General features: G+C 36.1%; 1 long non-coding RNA gene across 1 annotated transcript in view; it reads right to left on the bottom strand.

Moving 5' to 3' along the window:
- Positions 1 to 1,077: 1,077 nt before the first annotated feature.
- Positions 1,078 to 5,797, bottom strand: part of LOC118767733 — a 17,598-nt gene continuing 12,878 nt past the window's right edge. The window contains exon 3 of the long non-coding RNA XR_005003645.1: positions 1,078 to 1,318. This is a non-coding gene — a long non-coding RNA (uncharacterized LOC118767733). The remainder of the gene's footprint in view (positions 1,319 to 5,797) is intronic.

The raw sequence follows: 5,797 nt of genomic DNA, 5'->3' as shown, positions 1-5,797 counted from the left end.
TTGATGGTTTCTGCGAGAGAAGGAGTCCAAATATCAAACCGCTGCTGAAAGTGCGTTCAAAGAGTTCATCAGCTCCAGAACTCCAGATATTTATGTTACCGGAATAAACGAACTTGTAACGCGTTGGCAGAAATGTGTTGACTGTAATGTTATTTACTTTGATGGCTGGAGGTGCAATGGCCTAGTGGTTAGGGCAGTGGACTCGCGGTCGTAGCATCGCAGTTTCAATTCCTAGACCGGGCGTTGCGAGTGTTTATTGAGCAAAAACACCTAAAACTCCACGAGGCTCCAGCAGGGGATGGTGGCGAACCCTGCTGTAATCTTTCACAATAACTTTCTCTCACTATTTCTTCCTGTTTCTGATGTACCTGTATTTCAAAGGGTCGGCCTTGTCGCACTTTGTGTCACGCTGAATCTCCCCAAGAACTACGTTAAGGGTACACGTGTCTGTGGAGTGCTCAGTCACATGCACGTTAATTTCACGAGTAGGCTGTTCCGTTGATCGAATCAACTTGAACCCTCGTCGTCGTGAACGACGGAGTGCCACGACTTTAATGGATAAAATTTCCGCATTGAAACATATTGGGATGAATTTCATGTTTAAAACATTGTTTACTTTTTACTCAGCCTGATATATATATATATATATATATATATATATATATATTATATATATATATATATATATATATATATATTATATATATATATATATATATATATATACAGGTTGTCCATAAAGTCTCTTTACAATTTTAAAATTTTATTATAAAGGCAGTTGACAACATATCTTAACCAGATTTGTTTTATTGTAATAATTGTTTATTAAAGTTTTCTTAACTACTATTTAATAGACCTCAATATGGGCACCATTAGTTGCGCGAAGCACATCAAGACGGTACTCGATTTCTTGCCATGTTCACTGTAGGATAGCCTTATCAACGGTGGCAATGGCATTACGAACCCTTTGCTTCAAGTCAGCAATCCTGTATCTTTGTTTGATACACGATATCTTTTACATAACCCCATAAAAAGAAGTCCACGGGAGTGATATCTGGTGAAGGCAGTGGCCATGGAATTGGCCTATCCCTTCCAATCCATCGGTCTGGAAATGTTTGATTGAGGAATTGACGAACATGCCGTCCCCAATGTGGTGGTGCACCATCTTGCTGGAAAATGATGGTTGGTTGTAAATCAATCAGTTGTGGTGCCACATATTCGGTCAGAAGGTCGAGGTAAACATCTGCAGTAATTGTTGCCTCGTTGAAGAAAAATGGACCAATTATTCGATTGCACATGATTCCACACCACATATTGACTTTTGGACTATCTCGTTGAAGCTCCCTAGTCACATGGGAGTGTTCTGATCCCCAGATTCTCACATTGTCTGAATATCCGATTTTGTCTCAATAAACCAGGATACACATTGTGCCTTTTCATGAGGAGTAGCTATTTCATAGGGGTTCAGTGAATCAGTTCCCTTCCATCAACAGAGTATCTGAAACACAAAAATTTAATAAACAATTATTAAAATAAAACAAATCTGGTTAAAATATCTCATCAACTGCCTTTGTAATAACTTTTTAAATTGTAAAGAGACTTTATTGACACCCTGTATATGTATGTATGTATGTATGTATGTATGTATGTATGTATGTATGTATGTATGTATGATGTATGTATGTATGTATGTAGTATGTATGTATGTATGTATGCATGTATATATATATATATTATATATATATATATATGTGTGTGTGTGTGTGTGTGTGTGTGTGTGTGTCTGTATTTGTCCCCCTGCCATCGCTTGACAACCGATGCTGGTGTGTTTACGTCCCCGTAACTAACAGTTCGGCAAAACAGATTGGTAAAATAAGTACTAGGCTGATAAAGAATAAGTTCTGGATTCTATTTCATCGACTAAGACCTTTTAAGGTGGTGCTCCAGTATGGCCGCAGTCAAATGAATGAAACAAGTAAAAGAATAGAAGAACATATATCTATACAGACAGACAGACAAACAGAGATGGAGACGTGCAGAGAAGTTGCAACAAATGACATAATGCTGAATTACTTCTCTGTCTTCTTTTATGTATTGGATATGGACGAGTCATCCATGTAGTTGATCAAGTTTTTTAGGATTGCATAATACCTGTGACTGGTGTGGCAGCATTATTGTTAGCTGCTACAAGGATAAGAGAGATACCTTAGAAGCAGTTATAGAGGCATTAAACACGTAAGGAAAATTATGGAGAGAGTTATAACCCAATTAATTAGGAGCAGAATTAGGCTAGACAAAATGTAGTTTGACTTTGATCCCCATCCCTAGAGAAACACTACAGGTGCTATTTTTGTAGTTAGGCAACTTCAAGAGGAATGCTTACCTGAGAATAAACCATTATACTTGGTATTTGTTGACAGAGAAAGCCGTTGATAGCTGTATGATATGGTGGACTCTGAAGAGGCTGGGGTAGACGAGTGGCTTGTGAAAGCTGTACAGACCATGTACAGGGGTGCTATCAATAAGGTGAGGGTTAAAAATGAGTACAATGAAGAATTTGGTGTACAGGGAAGTGTCCATCAAGACTCAGTCGTCAGTCCCCAACTTTTCTTCATTGTCCTCTAGGCCATCACAAAGGAATTCAAGACTGGTCAGTCCCTGCAAACTACTATATGCTAATGATCTTGCACTCAGCAGATTCTATATCAGAGCTGGAAAAGAATTTGCAGGTGTGGAAGCAAAACCTGGAATCAAAACCTAAGGTCGTATTAAGTCAGAAAATAAACAGGACCCTATCCCAGACTGTTGGGATTATTATCTAGTTGGATCGCAATTTAGCTTATAATTTAGTTATTGCATTTTAACATTAATACCAATACAATATACATTGGTTTAATTGTCTCTTGTTGTACTTTTAGTAAGGTTAGTGTTTAATTCTGCCTACATATTGATTGACTGAAATAATCTGGTTATTACACTACGGAAGACGGCACGGGTTATAGTTTTCTATGACTTAATAGAGTTCTCCCCTGTTCAGTTACGTATTTAGGAGTGGTTGTAATTTACTTATGGAATTTATTTATTGATACAATTGTACATATGTTTGATAGTTGTGGTTTCTTAGGTTTGTTTGTTCCCAAACAACACTTATCATAATGCTGTTGACACCACCGGATTGAGTAGTACTGCCCAGGTGTCGAAACCATAATGATATCCGTGGGGCAGCTGATGATGGAGGTATGTTGGATTGTTGGAATGACTGTGGAATAGTATTATAACACATTCTTTTGATATATGTCTGTGTGTATATATAAATCTATATATATTTGTATATATATGTATATATATGTATGTATGTATATATGCATGTTTATATATATGTGTATATGTTTATACATACATATATATATATATATTTTATATATTTATATATATTTTTTATATATTTTATATATATTTTTTTATAAAAATTATAATAAGGGCAAACTACGAGGTAATGCCACATGCTAGAAGATGACAAATAGCTCTAAAACTACTTTATTTATTACTTAGACATGGATTGAAAGTGAGGGAAATGAACAAAAAAGTTTTTTTAAGGTGAAGCCACGGATCAGTTGATTTCTAGTTCAGGGATATAACCTTTATCGTCATCACTATGACGTAACTCAACGTACCTAATTATAAATATTTATACATACCATACGAACACAAACGTATCCCCAGTGCACCTACAAATGTTCGTAAAGTTTAAAACTGGATCGTTCATCCCAGCCGCGTGTGAATAACCAAAATAATTCAGCTGCAAATTATGGGAATACTGTGTTATCTACGAGCTTCAGCGTTGGAACGTTTTTTAAATAACAGTACTTATCTCCTCCAAGGAAGAATCTTCTACAAGTTCCTCAATTATAGGCCTATGAAGTATTTCATTGATTACTTCAGGATTGGTAGTGAATTCTTCATTTAATACCGATTTAAACTGTTTAGCCTATATTTTTAGAATTTCATCTTTGCTACTTAGGAATTTGGACCCGTCGTTAAGAAATATAGGTTCTGTACCGTCCTTTTTTGGGGGTTAAAATGACTTTTCAGGTTGACATACAATGCTCTTAAGTTGTTAGAGTTAGTAGCCTGTTCAAATTCTTGGATCTTTCTTGTCCACCAAGAATTGTTCCTCTCACGCAACTTTTTCTAAGTAGTTTTTTTTTAGAGGAGATGCGTAGGATTTTGAATGATGGTCGGTTTTTGTTTGGGGTCTATGCTTTGTGTCTTTTGTGCATAGTTTCTTGGAAGGGTTTGATTTTAGAACCATCCTCATCGATCCAATCTTGAGCAATCCTAGAACCTTTTAAGCAGATGATTTGATACTGTCATACATATTGTGGTACAAAAATCCAGGATCATTGCTTTCCACTAAAATTTCAAGCGTGCTAATGATTCTGCCAGCTCACCACCTTACTACTACTACTACCACTACTACTACTACTACTACTACTACTACTACTACTACTACTACTACTACTACTACTACTAGTAATAGTAGTAGTAGTAGTAGTAGTAATGATGATGATGATAATAATAATAATAATAATAATAATAATAAATGCCCTGACGCAGTACCAGGCAGTGCCCCTCAGAGCTTCTGATCTTCACTGATTGGAAGTATTATCATGTACATTGTTTTGTCTTGGTAGAAAAGAAGAGCTACAGCAAATATTACCACAGATTTGCTTGACTTTAACCAGTTTAGTATGTTCTTTAGTGACTGACGACATGTGCATGTCTGATCACGAGTAGAAGTAGTGGGGGAGCATCATATCCATGTGTTGAAAGGAATTCTTTGGGGTTTGGAAAATTCACGTTTCGAAACATGGGTATTTTGTTCAACATCATTAAACAGCCCTTATTCAGGGACTTTTGAATGGGGTGGGCTACTCAACCTGAAGAAAATTCTAATTGGGTCATGCGCTGTTTATCTTGATATAAGATCACCATGTCGGGCGCATATGTTTGTGATGCATGTGGCTAGTGTACCCTTATCAGATGGGTAGTTATGCTGGGTATACTGGGCTTCGTATATTTTACGCCAGTGTCACTTTGATGGCATGCACTGCTCTCTCACTCACTCAATAATAATAATAATATAATAATAATAATAATAATAATAATAATAATAATAATAATAATAATAATAATAATAATAATGATAATAATAATAATGATAACAATAATAATAATTCAAATGTATGGACGGACTAACGATACAGTTGGGTGAGGTTATGAAGCAGATAGAAGAGATGGGCTATAAGTACTTAGGGATTTTGGAAATGGATAAATTAATGGTTAAAGAAATGACAGAAACATTTAAGGTATAGTACTTACGCAGACGGAGACTGATACTTAAGTTGAAATTAAACGGGCGAAATAAGATCGAAGCTATCAACACCTGGGCAGTTTCACTCCTTAGATATGGAGCAGGGGTAATCACACGGACAGTAGACGAACTAAACAGCTTAGACAGAAAGACAAGGAAGGTGCCAACTAGATATGGGTCACTCCACCCAAAAAGTTACTCAGACTGACTGTCTGTACCAAGAAAAAGAGGGAGAAGACAACTTGTTGGATGCGAACACAACATTAAATAAAAGAAACCAAACATAGCATGTTATGTAAAAAATGCCACAGAACCGCTATTATTAGAAGTAGGAAGATCGGGCTTGTGTAGGATGAAAGATTGCAAAGATAAAGTACTATACAAGAAATTGAAAACGAATGAAATTGAAAATAGGTGGGTAAA

This window comes from Octopus sinensis, linkage group LG24, assembly GCF_006345805.1.
Source record: "Octopus sinensis linkage group LG24, ASM634580v1, whole genome shotgun sequence".
In the NCBI taxonomy this organism is placed as follows: domain Eukaryota; kingdom Metazoa; phylum Mollusca; class Cephalopoda; order Octopoda; family Octopodidae; genus Octopus; species Octopus sinensis.
This window is presented reverse-complemented; position numbering and strand designations above follow the sequence as displayed.